The 20,759-nt window shown below is 42.5% G+C and overlaps 1 long non-coding RNA gene across 1 annotated transcript; it reads left to right on the top strand.

Annotated features, from left to right (window-relative positions):
- Positions 1–18: 18 nt before the first annotated feature.
- On the top strand, positions 19–8,965 carry LOC137852312 (uncharacterized). Its single transcript, XR_011093766.1, has 2 exons — positions 19–5,534; positions 5,629–8,965. It is a non-coding gene; the product is annotated as an uncharacterized lncRNA (long non-coding RNA).
- The last annotated feature ends 11,794 nt before the right edge of the window (positions 8,966–20,759 follow it).

Below are 20,759 nucleotides of genomic sequence, written 5' to 3'. Positions count from 1 at the left end.
TTTGTGCCGGCCCCCCGAGCCCGCGCGCCCTCCGACCGGTTTCCAGGCGCCCCGCAGTCTGCCTGCCCCGCCGGGGAGGGGCCTTGAAACCGACGCCGAAGTTTCCTGCGCAAGGGACCGGCTCCAGCGCCGCGCCCGGGGGCGGGCGCAAGGCGGCCGCGGGGCTGCCCCGAGCCGCGCACAAAGGCGGTGGGGCGGGACGGGGCGGGACGGGGCCCGGGGGGGGCCGGGCCGCTTTGAGCCCCCGCAGGGGGGGGGAGACGAGCTCGGAGGGGCTGGGGGAGGACCGAGGGGGGGGGGGGGGGGTCCCGGGGAGCGCGGGCGGGCGGCACAAAGGGCGGGCGAAGCCCCTCACAAAGCGGCCGCCGCGCGCTCCCCTCAGCGCGCCCCCCGCCGCGGAGCCGCAGGGACGGGAGAGGGGACGGGGGTGGGGAGGGAGAGGGGGGACAAGTTGTGGCCGGAGGCCGGGCATCGCCCCCCGGGACGGCCGCCCTGCTGCTCCCGGCCCGGCCGGTGATCCCGAAGGGGCAGGGGAGGGGAGGCAGGAGCGGGGAGCAGGGACGGGGTCGGTGCGGGGCTCGCACCGAGGGGATGCGGTGGTTGCAGCAACTTGGGGCCGTGTGAGAGCGGAGCCGCCTCAGAAACACGCAGCTGGTGGTGTGAGGCGGCCAAAACCCACCTCCCTCCCTCTCTCCAGAGACATCTCACGGATCGCGCTGCTCAGTTGTTGTCAGTATTTCACCTACGTGTCCCTCCCACAGCCTCTACATCTCTAGCCTAAAACACAAAAGTACCACGAAAATAGGGCTGCCCGGCCCCTCGTCCCCCATCTGCCCAACGCGCAGCTTTTTGAGCTTAATTTAAGGTGAATGCTGCGTGACTTGAAGTACCTCCCGGCAGGTTTTTTAAAGTGCTCACTGTGTCCTGAGAAAGGGGGGTCCTGCCAAGTGAATGGGCACACAGTAATTGCCAACAATGGCCAGTTCTTTCGGCGTGTCGAAGGCGCGTCCGCTGGTACAGAATGGCCGTTCTGTTGGTTCTCCCAAAGTGCACAGCCTGGAAAAATGGTGGAGGCTGAGCGGGGGGTTTACTGGGCTCGCTGGAATTCAAGAAGAATAATAAACTGTGCTCCTGGAGGTGAGGAGGATCCTCGCACGTTTTCTAAACGCGCAGTAACCCAGCCTCTGTGTCATGGACATGAATGTCCTCATGTTTGTCTGACTCTTAATGCTGCCTTTCAGAGCAGAACCAGGCATGAAACTTCCCTGGCCAGCTGTCTTGGTTCTCTGCGGCATGCTACGAGCCTCTTCGCTTTATGGGCTAATGGGCTGCAAAAATCCATTAGGAATAAGACAAGCCTAGCGTGTACTTCTAGCTGTCACAGGTGGCAAGGGTTAATAAAAGACATCCGTATTTCTTGGATAGCTGCAGATAAAATTTGGGCCTGCTATTTAGGCCACTTTCTTTCTCCCAGCAGTGCTGTCCCACATTCAAACTAATTAAGAGCAAGATCTGTGCTGTATAACGACTGCCTGCCGGAGCAGGATCATGTTTAGAAATTGCCCAGCCTTAAATATGTTGATTGCTGATGTCCTCATTTACTGAGGTTCATTGAGTTCTGTCAAGAGCTCTCTTCTCCGAGGACTGTAGTTCAAAAGTGATGAGTACAAATGCTGTCTTTTTCCATCTCCTGCTGAAAAAGGTTTGATTCCTCATGTAACATATTTACTGTTTTAATCTAGAGATTTTCCTCCTCACGTCTGCCTCAGTAATTAAAATTACCAACGCCTTCCTAGCACAAAACCTAATTTATATTCAGCCCTAAATGATAGTATTGTTTTCCTATTCATTCTAAAATAATTGAACACTGAATCTTTGGAAAGGAACAGATATGCACACTCTTTCACAGAGAACATAAGCGTGAATTTCTAGCCAGTGTCAGGAAGACTCTGTGGATTTCCACATGTGGTTTCCACACCTGGGGATGCATCACAGAATCCAGGAAAGGCAGTTAAAACATGCAAGTCCATCCTCAGTTGGCTTAAATTCTCTCTACAGGGGTCTGCATTTGAAATATTTATGAAATGTTCAGTTCTCAAACACAGGGAAAAAATACACTGAAAAGTCACTAAGTTAGTGTGTGCAACAAGCCAGAAGTGTATTCCTGTAATAGGATCAGTGCAGACAGGGCAAGATTTGTAAGGAAGGGAAAATAGACAAATTTGGGGGTTTATAAACCATTTTTGCAGTTTTGAAGAAGTAGCTGCAACACTAAATACAACTTGGGAGCAACTGCTTAGAGCTCAGATATGGATATATCAGGAAGACCAGCTTAGAAAGGAGAAGTAGAAGCTGGAACAGATGGGATGTTGGGGGGGTGGGGGGGAAGAACAAGGACTGAGAGCTGTTAAGTTCCTAGGACTTGATGGTTTTAACTGTTTAATGATTTTTCACCTTACAGAAGATTTCCTGTGTGGAAAGAATCTTCCCAGAAGCACTTGTCCTACATTTCAAGCACCCCAAACCACAAAACTCATAATTAGGAACATTATTCTCTGTGGCCCAAAACAGCAGGTCCATTTAAACCCTGCCTAAGCAAGAAACAGAAAACGTGTTGATGCCTACCTGCTACTACTGCAACAAATACCCCCTGCCACCAACCCATCAGCATCCTCCGATATTCCCTTTGTAGTTCCAGGAATGTATTGTACTTTGTCCTGTGCATCACCATGCTGTTAGTGAGTGAAAGTTTCCCACAAAACAAAAACATTCTGCTCCTGCTTCCATCACCCACTTCTCTCTCTCAAACAACAGGCCATCAGGTAGGTATTTGTCTCTCCTTTTTGCTTAGCTTATAAGTGCCATTCTTCCTCCCACCCACCTGTATGACTAATAGCCTCTCTATTCTGCAGATACCACCTTCTTCCTTTCCAAGCTGGCTTAATACCTTTAGGAAATCTTAATTGAAATTAGTAAATCTTAAGCAGTCATTCTTAAGTGAAAGGTGCATTTGTAACCTGAAGAAAAGCTTATAGCAAAAGCCAAGATACTGCTCCTTCTGTAGTATTACCCACTACCCCAGTCCTGCACATCACATCCACAGGAGAATATCACTGTGTATGTCTTGTTCCTGAAGTGTTCTTGAAGTAGGTATTCACCAGGAGTGACTGAGAGAGAGGAAACAGGACTGAATGCTACCTTTGCTTGGTTCAGTACAACAGTCATCATGTTTTTACGCAGGCGTATCGGGTCTTTGTTGAAGGCCAGGCACTCTTCCCCTTTGCCATGGAAATTCCATGAGAAAAGAAGTGAAAACCTAGACATTAAAGTCATACCTTAAAAGGAATTTCAGCTTTTTTACTTCAAAACAAAGTCCTATTGTTAGAGTTGCCACTAGTGGAAATTAGGAGCTTGGCAGGAGGGAGGAGTACCAGATTTCGTCCTCAACCCTCTGTGTGACTAGGCTTCAGGACTAGGATGATAAAACACTGGAATTTTGCTTTCTGCCTATTGTAGGTGCTTATGGTCTCCATCTTGCATTGGTTCTATCCCAATTGCATCGTCACTGTGCTGCTGTCAGCAGGGTGCTTTTTTGTGCTTTTTTACTTGTTATGAGGAGGGGAATGAAAACATAAATATTTGAGGAAAAACAAAAAGAACCATGAAGCCATCAAATTATTAATTTAATTATGGGAAGAAATGAAGAAAAAAGTAGTTACACTATTTTCTTGTTTTCCTCTAAGTGACTGGCAGAAATAGGATAGAGTAAAAGTTTCCACAGCATTTAAAGAAAACTTATGTTTCTAGAGGAAATTGTTCAGCTTTATATCACAGACCTATGCTGCATACAGCCAGAAATGCAATACAACCACAAACTGAATGTGTGGTAAGGTTAGTGGCCACCCAAATGAATGAAATCTAAAGACAGATGATTACATAAATGTATGTTTGTCCACTAAATAAAAGCAAAAGATATACTCAGCTAACTACCTTTTAAGTTGATGATTTGAATTTCAAATGAGGGTTTAGAAGTCTGGTCATCCTAGTATGATGTGGCAAGTTAAATGTTGAATGATTTTTGTTTGATGCTGAGCATGAATCTTGCCTGATAAAAACAGTTAAGATTTTTTTGATTCACATTCATGAAACCTCTCAGAGTGACCTAGGGGATTCCAAGTGAAACAGTACAGGTCCACAGTTTCAGGTACGTCTCGTTACAGCATCTCTCTCCTCAGTGCTGGGAACACATATCACATCAAGCCCTCACTGTGCACAGACAAGGATGCTTGCTGGAGAATCAGTATGAACAATGTAAATGCAGTGAAATGAAGGACAGGTAATTACAGTGTCATACACCTGGAATTGTAACATAAAACAGGGTTCCTCCTTCTATTGCCATATTAAAGCTACCATATATTTCTGATGATAAAATCCTTAATCCAGGTAATACAGGCTCTGTAAACTAAGTTGTGTGATCCTCAAAGTTGACACAGAGATCTACAGACCAAAATTCTGGAGAAAAATTATCTAGGCAAGACTCCCAAGCAGCTTTTACTGTTGCATAGCAAGATATATTTCACTTTGCAACATGCCAATGACATAGCCATCTTCCCCAAGGCCATGAGCCATAGCATCTCATAGATTTAGTCTTGCCAGAAGAATAAAATCCTGAAAATTTAAAAGCCTACCTTGAACATTGACTGTTTCTTGGAACATCTAGGAGGCTTGGAAACATGCCCGTGCTGACAGAAATAACAAACACATGCAGTGACTGGCAGAGAAAATCGGTAGGAGCTGAACACGAGCCCTAGGTGATGGTGCCGCCAGAGCACTTACTGCAGCGAAGCATCTCTTGGCTCTACAGCCAAGTGCCCAGAAAGTCTTTGCAGTGCAGAGGCAGTGGTTATTAACAGGCATTTGACAAGATATAAAGTAATTCTCTTACCAGCAGCTGGCCCAGGTCATCTTATCCTCAGATTTCTCCCAGATGCCTCTATATGTGCCTTTTATTAATTGGCTGTGTTAGTTTGTGATTGTCAATTTAGGTTAAAATTGTACTGTATTTGTATTTGGGGGTTGTGGAATGGGAGAAAGAGAGTGGAAATGCAGCTCTAGCACTAAAGTCGGTGGTAATTTACTCCTGCTGTGTGACACCTATTGTAACCCAAACTAGCATGGGCTAGGAATAAAGAGCAATCTCTGACTAGCACTCGTGTAAATCAGACCCCCATAACAGTGATTTTGTGTGCTCTAAAGAGGCACAAGGAGAAACGCTAGGCACAGTCAGAGCGGACTACAAAGAGTCTCTTCCTCCCAATACCCACAGCATTTTTTCCTTAACACTGTTTATTCAAGATAGATTGAGTATGTGGAGATTTGATTTTGTTTTCTTTTCTGTTCAGAAGAAATGTAGATGATCCCTTGCAAATTAAAGCCGCATGTTGCCTGCCTTTCCTGACATGTTCTGCGTCTGGGCGAGAGGCGCAGGGGCTGCTCTCTGCTGCTGCAAGAAGTTTTCCGGAGAACGAGACAAAGTCAGAGCTCTTAAAAGGGCAATTGCAGAGCACAGCTCGTTTTGTTCAGAGCAAATGCGAATATTTTTACTCTCTTGTCGTTTCTCTTTCTTAGGTGAATTCTCCTACAGTTGCGTACAGCGTCTGAGAACAGCACAGTCTCTCCCTTGTTCCTTGCACACAGAGATGCTGATTTAAGGGCCTGAGCCTGCAATCCTTACTCCCAAGAGCAGACCTGCTGCTTTCATCGATGCTGTGAGAAGAGCTTTAAAAGGCTGGGATGCAAGGAGGAATTACACGATCAGTTTTAACTACTTTTCCACACTGCTTTTGCTATGCTTTAAGTACCTTTCTTTTAATGAAATTACTCCCTATTTATACTGATGCGAATGAAGTTAAGACCATATTTTCTGAATTAGTATTTCAAGATACACAAATGTAAAAGGTTTGTGTGTGAGGTCGGGGGATAGAGCAGAGGAAAGATTTTCTTCTTTGTCTTTTAGGTGTGCGTGCATTTTCCATGAATGTTACTGAGAGAATGAGCAGGATGAGGTCAGAGCCGGGAGTAATTCACAGCCTGCCTCTGCCTTTATCCATGGAATGTGGCTTGGTACAGACTAGAAGAGAATCTCAACTTTCAGTTTAAAAGAAATCTTTTGGGCTTTTGCTTTACTTTGGAAAGATAGCTTTAAATATTTAACCAGTGTAAACAGAGGCAAACTGCCCAGAAAGATTGAAAAGTCCGAGCAACTAGGATCTGCTTGTAAGCATTTATTCTCCCCTGAATACATTTTTCTCCATATAAGAGGAGTCAGCTGTATTTTGAAGTGAATTCTTTTCAGAAACTTTGGGCTGGTTTTGTGAAAGGAATTTTCCTCAGGATAGAGAAGAGCAGTTTTCTAGGCCTTCCCCCAGTTCTGCAGCTGCCTTTTCCAGTTAGAATTTCATCTGCTCTCTGATCCTGGCTGCACAGCCACTGCTTGACACGCCAGCACCTCCAGGAGTATTTAGGATATCACGCATGGGCCCCATATAAACCATCCTTAGCCTGATTCTGCAGTGTTCAAGGAGGAGAAAAAGAAGCACTTCAGAAAGTCTCACAGTTCATGGCAGTGAATGTTACCTAAAGGATGATGAGGTCTAACTCTCTGTTGTCATGGGTGGTCATTCTGTACAGCCCCCATGTGCAATCACAACATACAGTCTAAACGCAAAGCATTCAAGCCTCTCATCCCCCAGTGCCTCTATCGGAACATTAAGCCATTGCACATCAATGTGCATCTGGACTCTTTCCTTCTAGATTTCATGGTAACTCTGTTTTCCATAGTGAACAACATAATTGTATATTTTTTAGTGGATTTGGATTTGCCTGTGGAAACCCACACATTTGCTATTTGCAGGAATGATTAATGTAATTTTAGGTACTTTCATACTGCACTGCTAACATTAAGAAAACTATCACATAGTTCCCAGCATGGTAGGCTAACAGGACAAGCCACGTCATCTCAGTGTCCCAAGCGTTGTGCTCCCCTCTGGCTGAATGCAGGATCTGAATCAAGGTTTTGTTCCATACCTCAGACTCGGATCCAAGTTGCCCTCAGTTAGGGCAACTTCTGGCTGTATTAATCTCTAACATCCAGAAGATTCTGGTCTGCTTCTGCACCTCTGTATTTTCAGAGGAAAACACCTTTTTCCTACTGGTATTGTTACTGGAATACCACTTTTTCTGGGGGGTATTCCAGTAACAGCACTGCAAGGGAAAGTCCATCCTTACATACTCTACCGGGAAAGTGAGGCAGATGAGGAATTCTTGTTTGTTCTTCAAGTCTGGACACTCATGAGGAATGATGTACATAAGAATAAGAACACTGGACAGAAAGTGGGGGAGGGAAAAGAAGGATTTTCTACCTCATGACTCATGTGTTATCCTCAATTATTTTTGTATTTATTGTTAAAATTCAAGAAGCACTTTACTGATGTCTTTCGGATGTTTTCTGTTGCTCTGCCATTTTCTCTAGATAGACAAAGACATAGTATTTCTGCAAAGCCATTGATATTTTATATTTCTATTTATATGTTTTTATGATTGTATAGCTTCTTCTTGGATACATCTTGTCTTTTAAAATGTGCAGATTCTGATTAAAATATGTTAATATAATATTTGCTTAAAGGTCTGTGATAGGATGCACTGTGCCTACATGTACATCCTTCCAAATACATATGTAATTGCAGTTTACAGTTGGAAGTCGAGATCTTCCTTTTGGAGGAGAAAGACTGGCAGCAGGTTATCCTGAACTTTATCTATACCACTGCCACGACAAGCAACACGGTTTGCTAAATGGGTTTTGGAAGCACCATTTAATTTCTTCTTACACATGATGCATTGATTTGCAATAACAGTTCCATAGGCTGCTGTGAGACCACAGCCTTGAACCCCTGTCTCTGGGATATGCCAGCCAGTATTATTTCTGCCATTAAAAACCTGTGTTCCCACATGAAGTGTGAGATAGCAGCAGATTTAAAGATGCTTCAAATCTAAGCAAGCCTAATTCTGAGACAATGCAGCACTCAGACACTCAGAATGCCGAGGAAAGGATGTTTCTTAAACCTAATTGTTTTGCCATGTCTACTTTGCCACATCTTTTTTTTTTTTTTTTCCTTTTGAAATGCTCAGCACTAGGGATATGGAGCTTAAAGGCTTGTCTGTTTCGGAAAAAAAGTGCCAATATTAAACTAACCCCCTGTGTAGACACTCTTATTTCAGTTTAAAAGTGCCTTTCATGGAATTAGCAAGTTGATTCCTTGCTGACATAAGCTTAATCAATATGAGGCACTCAGGCTGATGCAAATTTATCTCCATGATGGGGTTGCACCAATTTCTCTAGATCTCTTTCAAAAACCATTTAGTTAAATCAGTTGTTTCTTCAAATGGACAAGTACGCACTCATTGAAGATGTGCAGTACAACATTGTTGTGGGCTAAAAAATGAATTGTTTTAGTAATATGTAAATAAATCTTTGCTTTTGTACAGTGCTGCCCATTAGAGTTCATTAAGCTGCAGATATCAATAAACTTGGAGCAGCTTCGCATCAGTGTTCTTAATCCCCGTTTTCTAAATGCAGGAACTTAAACACAGAGAAACAAAGCGTGTTTCCAAGGTCAGGGAAAAAAAGTGTATGGTAAAGCCAGAGAGAAAATGGAGGCACATAGTTTCAAAAAGAGGTCAAGGGACCTTTCAGGGACCTTATACTTAAAAGGTGCTGGTGCCCATGCTTTCTGGTAATTGGCCCTTTAAAGTCAACTCACCAGAGCTGGACTGATATATCCCAGAATAACTAGTCTGTAATCTCTCATTTGAGTTTTGTAAATACAGGACTGACTTCTTCTTTCTGAATGATGATCCGCCCTTGTAATAAAATCACCACCTCAATAAATATTTATTTCTAGTGGTATCCTCATTTAGCTATAAATATAGACACTCTAATCTCAAATTCTGAGGCAAAAAGGATATTCTACCACTTGTTATGGCTATGCCAAGTATATTTTTTCTAGAGATAAACATTTCAAATATTACTCTCTGAGCAGGGCTTTTTAGACTAGGAAGAGGAACACAATGACAGTATTTATATAGTACTATCATCCATTTCTGGAAAAATGGTCATGGTCCAAACAACCATTCCATCTGCTCTGTATTAAAGCAAGTTTATTAATCTGAAGTCCTGTAAGTGATGGTTCTGGTCACAAACTAAACCATCCATTAGCTCTGTTGGAAAAAAAAGATGACAAAGTCAGGTCTGATGAGCTTGAACCGATCTCCTCAGATCAGGCCTAGGTTCAGATGAAGAGAATAATTCTATGGTACAAATGATTGAAAAGTAACTGTGCAGTACAAATTTTGCAGTACAGATGCTGTATTCAATTAATGCAATTAAAAAAGGGAAGCTTGAGACAAAAGCAGTTTAAAAATATTTGCAGATCTGTCAAGTCTTCCTGTGCCCCTGCTCCCAAAGCACCCGGACACATCGTCACCTCAAAATCTCTAACGTATTTGTTCTGAAAGATAAAAGCACTGCTTTGTCTTCATTTTGGAGAGGGAAATCTAAGGCAGAAAGAGATGAAAATGGCCTGTTCAAAGTCAGGTAGGAAGTCTGTGTTAGCAAAGGGAATTTAACCTAAAGCTAGCACACACAATTCTTTTTCCTTAGGCCTATTTTTCCTGCCCAGAAAGCTTTGGAGGGTTGTGAATCACAATTGTTTTAAAGTCCCCGATGGTCCCACATTTCATCCCACTCCCACAGTCCCAACCCCTGCTGCGTGCTGCAGCACTGCCGGGCGACTTGAAGAAGCAGAGCGGTGCACTGCCCCGGATTAAGGCTTTACACTAAACCTAGTACCCTTCCTGCTGCACCAGTTCCCTTCTCCAGCTCTGGGCTAGTGCAAGGGGCTGGTGCCAGCAGAGGGGAAGGGGAAGGCATGAGCTGGAAGCTGGGAGGGGATGGCTACGACCAGCAAGAGCTAAAGCTTTAGTGGGTTCATGAAAGTGGGCGGTCATGAAGCTGCAGCCTGGGCTGCACCTTCAGAAAGGAAATGTAGTCATTAGTTATTCTGAATTGAAAAATAAATAAGCAAATCTGGACTGACACTGAGGTGATAAATGTGGGGAGCAATCCCTCTGTTTTTTTCTTCCAGTACTGCGGATGAAAGCGGCAGGTTGAGGGGGCCCTGCGAGTGGAAAAGGAGTGGAGTCACCTTGATGCTGACTGCCCTGAAAAGAGAGGTAACAGGACTGGAGGCCGTCATTTATCACCTCTCCCCCGCTGTGTATGGCAGGGCTCTTTAGAATGGATTTATTTAAAGTCACAGTCTTGGTCTGTAGCCAGGCTATCACCTATAACTCTATTCTCTCATAGTAGCATGCAAGCTTCTTAATGTATCTTCTCTTATCTTAAAAACAATCAATATGACAGATGGAAGTCCTGACTAAGCATTTTTATATTCATTTACTTGCTTTGCTGCCAGTTTCCTCACCCTACCTCCCTTGTAGGCTCTAACTAACAAATGTTGCTCTCAGCATGCTGTTGTCGATAGCCATTTAAATACCCACCAGGCTGTGTAGGCAGCACAGACATTGCTGGTTAATAGGGAGGGAAGCCCCAAGGACAGGGCTGTATAGCAGACCTGCCATCTCCACTGGTCCGGATAGCAGAGCACTGCTTTTAAAGTGGCTGTGCCCCTCTGTTGCTGTGATGGGATAGCTGCTAGACACTGACGCATGCTGGACTGCACATCTTGGCTCAATTTACATGCCAGATCAGATGTGATACACCTAAGATCAAGCCAAGATCAAGCAGTGCAAGAGGAGTCCCAAACAAACAAACAAACAAACAAAAATTGATCAGCGCTGATGATCACCAACATGACAACCCTTCCGTAGGCTGAGATTGTTGTCATCCTCGGAATTCAAAGCTGAAATGGATTTTGAAATGTTCTCAGTAGCTGTGCAATAAGAAACTTTCAGAAATGAAATTGCTCAATTAAAACAAAAGCCTGGAAAAAACAAAACAAAACAAAACAAAACAACAAAACAAAACAAAACAAAAAAAACCCACAGCATTTTAATGTTGCTGGTTATTATTTTTGCTACCTTTATTTCTCTATTGGGTGATTTCTTAACTGAAGTCTGTCTGAGAAGACTTCACCGGTATTTGATGTGGAGATTTCATAGTTATATAGCCTTTAGTGTGTACCCAAATATTTCACCTCCTCTTCGTTTGTCCAGTACATGGGAAGTGGTACTGTGGATACTACTGATGGCACATGAAAGCGAGTTTTCCTTCAGTATTTTTGTTGCCTTTAAAAGACTCATCTCCTGCTTTTTTATACATCCCTTGGGCTCAAGAGCCCAAGAGAATTGGTTGATCTTTTAAAAACAAGAAGACAAACTACAGGGAGGGTAATCTACTACAGAGTTTATGATAACAGTCATTTGGCTTAGGTAATAGACATGATGCCTAAAATCAGCAAATGCACTATTTTGTGGAGTATCAACCTAATCAATAAATCCTGTATGAATACACAAAGTTTTCATGATAAATTATCTCATTATTCTTACTTTTTTTCTTTAAAACTTCTGTCTCTTTTCTCAAAGCAGAGAAGAACCAAAGAACTCATAACCTTATACTTATGCTAACAGCATTTGACCCAAGAAACATAATCCTCCTTTATATTTTATCAAGATAAATTCCAGACGTAATTAATTTTCCCAGACCCAAGACTTGGCCTGTATTTCTCACAAGAAGATAACCACCCAATAAAAATAAATACAAATGTCACCCTTCCAAATGCAGAAACTGAGGGAATATCTGACACTGGTCGGAGACCCTTTTCACATTTGCAGAGACAGCCACGTCTTTCTCAGCCCTACCAATTCTGTGCAGCCAGTGTGGCTTCTGCCTCTGAACTATACATGTGTAGCCTTCTCATGTTGCTGTAGACTAATAACAAGGGAATTGGGTGTGTATTTTAGGAGATTCCCATGCTGTAACCAGACCGACAATGCTACACAATTATGGTTTATTTCCATGCCATGCTGGAGGATAAGATAGATCTGAGGTTGAAGGTCATAGCATTTAAAGAGTGAAGAAATTTCTCCTGTAGGTGCTTGTTTTAGAATTGGATAGAGCCTCTTTATTGAGGTTTGTTTGTCATTACAAATTTCCCAAGTAATGTTTTATTTATTTTTTTTTTAGTCTGGGCGTCCATCTACTATCAGTGGATGTCTGCATCCATAGCCAGGAATATGCCCCCACTTCTGGCCTCTGATTTGAATTGCTTTTGCTCTGCCCTGGCAAGCTGCTGGGCAGGCAGAGCAGTAGGGAACAGGCAGCACCCCGGGTGATAAAATGTCCCGTTTCCATTTTGGTCTGTGGAAAATTTTAAGAGCTTTGATGTCTGAAGGCATATGCACTCCAGCAGAGCGAACTTCACATCTCATCCTCTCCCTAGCCAAGAGTAGATCTTTCCTATTATCTCACAAGCTGCCTGACAACACAACACATATAAAAATTGGAGCTATCACCATATCAGATCATGAAACAGCTTTCCTGAATGTTGTTATTAAGGCAATTCTTAATGAGATAAAAACTAGTAGTTTAATAACTCTCCTTAGAAGGATGCTCAGTGTGCCCAGAATAAGGCTCAATACAATTAATTTGACTAAACAATTCAGAAGAAATTATCATATTAATGTGAAAAAGTATACTGGAGGAATTACCACATGAATGCTCTAATTGCCTAGATTCCAAAAACACAGAAGTGTATCAGGGCAGACACTAGAACCCACCATTTCCACTGTTGAATGTTTTTGTAATAAAAAGTAGAATTAATCAAATATTCTTCGCTATTTAATTAAAGCAAGCCACAATTTTACAGATAATAGTCTTGATGCTGAAACAGAGAGCACAGCTCTGTTTGCATGCTCATAGCCAAGAGACTGCTAGCATTTCCTCCAGGAAGTATGCTCAGGTAGTTTATCACCTTGATGCCGAGCAGGTAAATATGCTCTCTGCAGGGCTGCTCATCCAGACATGGAGGCAGACTTTGTTCTCACATTATGCGTTGCCTTCCAGTCTTGCATGAGGACCATGGGGTATGAATGGACCTGGGCAGAAGATGGCCCGGTTCCGGCTGCTAAGCACCACAGGAGTGCTAGGAGCAAGACTGAGCTGGCCAGAGCTTCTCCCCACTTGCCTCAGAAAGCCTGTCTGTTCTACTGGTTTAGGGAAATGTGGCAGTTAGTGAGTAAAAGAAGTCAGGAAGGATTAATAGAAACATTCTTTCACCCAAACAAGACTTCATGCTAAACCGTGGAGATCCATGGAACAGACCTGATGGCAAGGTTGGCCGGGATGCTTCACTGCACTGCCTGCTGTAAGCGAGGCTTTTACATCTGGCAATGCATATTGGTGCACATGGGATTGTTTCCAGAAGCTAAATCGTGATGTCCTGTGAAGATGGTAATTGGATTTGGGCACCATCTTCGAAGAAATCAGACCTCAAAAAATGAGCATAAATACGGATGTGTTGGCCATGCATGTGATAAGCTGTGCCTTGGTCTGATAATACTGGTCATGTATATTTGTTAAGAAAGCAAAAAATAAATTCAGAGCAGTGACTTGAAAGGTTCTGGTAGCTGTGTTGTTTGTCATATTGGTCCCACTTATCTTTGCAGAAGAAGAAAAACAAGAACAGTGGCGTAGGGAGATGTGGGATGGCTGCAGGCCCAGGCAGCACAGTGGCCGAGCTGCTGAAGGCTGTCAGGGCAAGCACCAACAAAGCAGCCAAAACCAGACATGGGGATGCACAGGAGCACAAGGAAGTAGCCGGTGAGCAGCTAGAAGCAATCCCTGTACCAGTTTTGGAGAAAGGAAGATCCTGCTGCTCCAGATAATTACATATGTTTAGCCTTAGTCACCAGTGGGAGAAATCACCCTGAAGGTAATTATCGACAGATTAAGGGCGGTTTCAGGGGACACAGTGGGCCCTTAACGGTAGACTTTACAGCAGACGCAAGCTGTCCTGATCAAATTATCGCTCCTGACAACTGATGGGGGGCAGCAGTAAAGACAGGTCATATGGAGTTTCAGATAGCTGTAATTAATTTCAGATAATCATGTAATTTCACCACTATAGCTGGTGCAATTATGGATCAGTAAGGACAATTCACCTAATATTCATATGGTGTTTTTTTTTCCAAACTTATTACATCATGGGTTGAAAGCAGCTCCATTAAATGAGATAAAATTGCAAAGGACTGGAGACAGTTGAAAGCTGATATCAAGTTCAAGACTGGATATTACATTAAATTAAACTCTGTTTAATAGTGCAATAATCCCTGAATAAGAATGAGCAGCCATAGTACAGTCTTCCCCACATCTGGAAGGGCACTCTAGAACAGCCAGATAAAGAAAAGGACCATTTGCCTATTTTGAGTGATAATTAAAATACCTAAGTTTTCTAAAGACCCAAAATTTATCTGACTGGATATAGAAATAGTCAGGAAGAAGAAGCACCACCACTAAAAACTTGTAATAAAACCACAAATTCAGAAGTCTTGCCAAATGAAGAAGTCAGTGTAGATTCATTATCTTATGTATTTAGCACACACACACATGCAATATGCAAATTTGCACAATATGAAGAGACAACAGAAAAATCAAATACACAGAAACTGCAGAAATCTGATGTACTTGCCAAGACTCAGACACAAGTCTTTACAGGAGTCTGCTTGTAAGCCAATGCATATTTGAATAATTGAAACGACATCTAATGGAAATTAAATGTACACCAAAAAATATGTGTGTCTATTCACCTTTATGACAAAAGTATTAATACAAAGGTACAATATTGAGATTGTCTAGGAAAACATCTTGTCCTAGAAAATGTAAGAGCTTTGTGTTCAAAGGATTTAGAAAATAAACTCCCTTTCTGTGGAGCCCTGCCCCTTGGGATTTGGCATAAGAAAGAAAAGAGAATTTCTAAGAAATATCAGGTTTTCTTTGCTGGCATTTTTTTTACTTTGTTCTGAATGGAAACAACTTGAGCTCAAAAGGTAAATTTCATTGACTGTAGATTTTACTAAGTGTGAGTTTAGCAGAGAAAGCAAAAGAAAGTGAAGGATGTACTAAATATGACTGCATTTTACAACCCCTTTCTTCTTCTTCTTTTGATAAGCACTTAACAGAAGACTATTCAGTGAGAGCTGCCAATTCTTATTTTTACCATATGTACAGATCGAGAATGTCAGAGGAAATGTGTATGGCAAATTAGGGTGAACTCTGTGGCCTGAATGTTAAATGAGAGGGCAAATTATGCAGGATTTGTCTACTATTTTACTGCTCTCATTTGTGATTTCTTTGGGCAGGGCACCTTTATAAGACTGTCCTAAAGATATTATCATAATGGAATGTTTTGCATAATGGAAAACAGTCACCTCAGATCTTCTTTTGCATGACAAACCCTTGATTAGAAAAATAATAGGATGGAAATGGAATTTGTATTTGTACAGGCAGGCATCAGAGCCAAGGAGAATGGAAGCTGACCTCAATACACTGGAGAACTGACATAGGCAGATGCAAAACCTCTCTCTCTTTACAGTAAATTTAGCCTAGAAATAGACTGGGAAACAAGCGGGAGTCATATAAAAGCCTTCCTATGGTGAAAAGTTCCTTATTCATGAGGAAAGTATCTGTGATATACAAAAGATATAACACATTTTCAAATGATTCATAGCTGTTTTTATACTGCAAGAATCACATTGCACCACTGTGACAACAAGAATGTTTTGATATGGAACAAAACTCTAAAATGTTTGAAATTTTACAATATACATCTCGTTCAGCTTTCGCAGCTTCGAGTTTTTTGGTTCTTTGATGTGCAGTTACAAAACGGAGTATAAATATAATGGCCTAAATCAGCATAGCCAGCCATTTACATGATTAGGAGCTGGATTTTTATTTCAGAATTGAATACAGACATGGTCCCATAGTCATCTGGATTCACACTCACATCTGCATACACATTTGTAGGATCATTGGTGATGCACATGTGTCATAAGACCCATTGTATTCAATTATTGAATCTTAATAAGAAAGTTTATTTTGCAAACGGAAGCAAGGAAATAAGATCTCTAACGCATACAATAATTTGCAAGATACTGTACTTTCAGAGAAACTGTAAAATCAAAAGGCAGATTTTGCTAACCATAGTTTTCTTATTAATCTGAGAACATAATGTGCTTTCATGTGACTGGAATTAACATGTGTTCAATGTAGAAGTTAACGAAATAATTTCATTACTGTTGACGATTTTGACAGCACAAAACAGTGTTGTTCTCTGCCAAGTTCACACTATGCATAGGTCTGACATTGATTTTGGTTGATAAGGATTCCAGCACAGCTGGTTTACAGAAGACCCTAACACAACTTCATAAATGTGCTTAGCTCAAAAAATGCCATCGTCTGTGATTGGAAGATAGTGTTGTGATAGTGGGAGTTGTACATGCTCTGAGAGTGCCAATCACAAATGTGCACATGCTCACTTCTGCAGTGAGAACTAAAGTGCATGGGCCAGCCAATATGATATAGGCTGGGAAAAGAACCAGTATATTACTCTGAGACACCTCACCTTAGCCCAATAAAGATAAAATCTTCGCCTGTCTTTGGTTTTCTGATAGTCATGTCCTTCGTGTCTCCCTCACTGCAATTTGCTGAGATATTCTTTGTGTGACCCAAAGTCTCCAGAACTGCCGTTAAAAGCAGCAAGGATGGGTGTATCCAGCATCTCTCAGAATCAAGCTTTAGCTGTAAATATCTGTATGACTACAGTTACATATGTCAGCTTTGAGATAATGTCATGATTTCATTGTGGTCAAAGATCCTGAAAAAGCAAAGCATGGCTGATCTCTGCACAGCACCTGTTCATGGTATTGTCTTAACAGTAAACTCCCAGCTGATTGCAGTTTGGCCCTTATCAGTTTCTCCTTCTAGCAACAGATAAAATCATTTCAGTTTTCTCAGGAACAGACCCACCTTAAATAAGACACATCCTTACAGACAGATGAAAGGTAATAGTAACCTTTATTTTTCAACAAAATTGCCCTTTCAATATAAAAAATGACACAAAAGTAGCCACAGCAATTAATAAATGCATATGAACAATGAATGGCTAATGAAATCCAGGAATTCAGCTTTTCAGTGCTTGAAGAAGCGGATTGAATACCTGGGATTAGTACTTCAAATTGCTTCACCTGACTTCAAGTGAGCTGGTTGATTAGAAGACTAAAAAGATAACCCAATTTAATGATCATACATAGCTTTCCTACCAGGATCCCCTACCTGAACAGCGGTGTAGCAACTTTCTTTGAGGAACAGTTTGCAGTGTATCTGAGAATGAATCTCCCATCTTCATTGACAGCAAGAACATGCAAGCCAGACAACCCCCTACCAGCTGTCTGAACCCAGAAGCACATCCATCTGTGCTCCGAAATGCTGCTTAAAGTCATGAATTCACCTTCTCTAAAGTGCTAGCAACAGGTCCTGTACTGAGATTGCACACTTAATGTATATATTTGTTCCTGCTTTGCTTTCCATTAATCGATTGCTGTCACAAAGCTGCACTTAATCCATTTTGACAATAGTTTCATTTGTTAAAATAAATAAATAAATTATATATATATATATATATGTATACATATATGTAAAAGTCTCTGAAATAAGAAAGCAAGTTTTACTGGAGTCTGTTCAGCTCAGCTCAGTGACAAGCCTGCTCCTAGATTACAGCAAAGCAAAGCCGAACCTCGTAATGACACTGCTTGCAAATGCAGCAGTCAATTTTTGTTTCACTGCTCACTTCCAGTAAGCTGATGCTGGATGCTGTTTAGCCAGCTCCAATTTTGGTGTCTCCTCTATCTGACCCAGTGAAAAAAACAAGCAAATAAACAAATCCCGTAAGGAAGGGCAGGAAGTTGTGAGAGCTGTGACATGGTTATTGTTACTAGGGAAACCACTTCCTTAGTATTCATGTGTTCAGCAGATCTGTCTGGCTGCGTCTCCGAGTCTCAGGCAATGTCATGAAATGAATGGCAACCGGGAAAATAAACCCAAACCAGCACAAAATTACTACAAGTGTCCAGGACACTTCAAATGAAAATCTCATTTTGGTAACAACCCTAGGCAGAAACATCTCTCTGTAATATGCTTTTTTATCAAGAGCGTGTGTATTTGGAAGAGGTGTCACTCTTTTCATGGGCTCTGCTCCACTCCTCTTTTCTACAACATTTATACAATATCTGCCAAAACAGTCGGCACTGATAGGCTAGCATCAAAATCCTAAGCCCAGATACATCTATTTTTTCAATGTTGACCCTAACTCCAATTACACAAGCAGCTCCTTCACCCAAGCAAAGGAAGGGTAAAGCTAGGATTTTGCTCTTGGGGTGCCTGAAAACCAGGTCCTGGTGTTGGAACTCACTTCAGACACAGTTGTATTTTTTGTATCTGCTTTCACAGATTCAACGATAGGAAACAGTGCTGGAAGGTCTCTTAAGAAATCAGCTGTGCTAAGCAGGTTGTAATATACCTAGCTTATACACAGATGCTCACCAGTTCCTTAATCTCAGTGATGGAGTTTCAATGTATCTGGTCTTCAGTGGGAATTCCACAGCTGATAACTTGATTTTGCCTCTCCTCCATCTTGCTGAGCATCACAGATGAGTGATAAAGCCTGAAGGGGGTTACACACACCTTCTCTGACCACTTTGAGCCACAGGCTGTCAGTTCCTCTGCTAGCTTTATTGCAAAACCAGCTCAGTAACCCCAATCGGAGCCACAGCCAGCCATCTCAGCCCAATCTCACTCTAGCTTTAGAGCAGAATGAATTGCAATGAGGAGGTAGTGTGCAACATAGCTGAGTATTTTAAACTTCACTTTGAAAGGCAGACTTTTTTAACCTGACTTTTCAGAAAACAACACAGAGTCAGAGTTACAGCCAATGCCATGGGAAAGATAGCAGTGCATGGTTTTCCAAAGAAAAAAATAGGGAGAAAAGCAGCAGAGAATGAAGAGAAAATGCCACGTGCTAGAGTAACCAGATGATCAACAGCTATTTGAGCCTCACTGCAGCAGTAGGCTCACAAAGGGTAATGTAAAACTCAATCCATATATTGAGATAAAAGTTAACAGAGCAGATGGATATAGAAGATCCTTTTGACTCTACCAAAGTCATTAATATGGCAGAGATACATGTATTTAAAAAATAAAAATAAAAAGTAGTTCAAATACAGAAGGGCGACAGCTCATTTTTCTCTCCATGCACTTTTGTCTTTGCATGCTCTCCAGCCTGAGCCTCAGTCTATGGTGTGGTGTGGACTTGCCTGATCTACAGAGTGACGATGTAAAACAGGCAACAAAGTCCACCAGGAAGAGACTTTGCCAATTGGAAATATCCAGTGCAAACCAACAGTAAATAATCTGTTCATTAAATCACTGATGACATTAAATAAAAGGAAATGTGTGTCACAGCATGTAAAAGCAGTGGGGAAAAAAAAAAGTACACACAGATAGAAGCTGTTGGAGGAAGGCAACACAAATGCACACAAATGCAGGCAAACCCTCGCCCATGTCCTAAACAAAAGATGATCTAATAAATATGAAGAACACATCCAGGTTTCTTTCAGCAGAACAGCACTACAAACAGCTTCAGTCCTTCAGCCTTCTGGATGTAAAGGACAAGGAGGATATAGGGTTCAACACGAGCAGTTTTTATGGCAGGGCTAGTCAAGACACTGAGAGACAGGTGTGCTGTAGTCAGCATTTACTATGGCTCCTTCTGGCTGTTACTTCACCTAGGTTGCTACTTCATGGGGCAGTAAAATGACATTTACCAGCCCCTGCCAGGCCCACCACTTCCAGCACAGGATGTACTTGAGCTGGATACCGTTGAGGGCGAGGAGACTACTTGGAGGCAATATTGCTGTGTGCTTGCTTTATTCACGTACCTTTTCTCAGGCATTGGATGCCAGCTCAGGGGTTCTGGTCTGGAAGGCTTTTGTGCTGAGAATTAAGGACCTTTTGATGAGGCAGGATACGGCCATGGCACACAATAAGCTCTGCAAGGTGCCAAGTAATCCTAGGACCCACAGCACAGACAGGGGGTTGGTCTCCCAAGAGCCCCACATAGCGGCAGGTGAATGGTTGGGGACATTCATGGGTGCCGAAGTGCCCCAACTGCAAGTCTCCATATGGCAAAAGTACCCCACACAAGGAAGCTGCCACTTCAGTTTCATGGGAGCCTGCAGTCACAGAGGAACAGCTAACAAAAGGCAATGACAAAAGGAGGGCCCACATGTGGTGGTACGGACAAAGAGGCAGCCTGGGGAGTTGAGGCAGAAAACCTGCTCATTTGTCAGATGAGGAGTGCAGGCAGCAGAACTGGAAACACCTCCTGTGGTTCCCTGAAGCTGTAGCTGCTGGAAGAGGGCAGGGGCCAAATCACCCGCCTCTCTCATGCTTTGAGATGTGCAGTCTGTAGCAAGTGTTGGGAAAGGAGACAGCCCTGCTCCAGCTGAGCTCACACTTCCTGCAGGAGCTTTAATAAGGAGCCTGGTCGGCAGGAGAGGAGGGGAAGGGAAGCCACAGAACAGCCCTGATTTACCTGTAAAAATCCTCCAGTGCGACCTGACATCTCAGT

This window comes from Anas acuta, chromosome 2 (genome assembly GCF_963932015.1).
Source record: "Anas acuta chromosome 2, bAnaAcu1.1, whole genome shotgun sequence".
Taxonomy (NCBI): Eukaryota; Metazoa; Chordata; class Aves; order Anseriformes; family Anatidae; genus Anas; species Anas acuta.
Note: the sequence above shows the minus strand (reverse complement) of the source record. Positions and strands in the feature narration are given on the sequence as shown.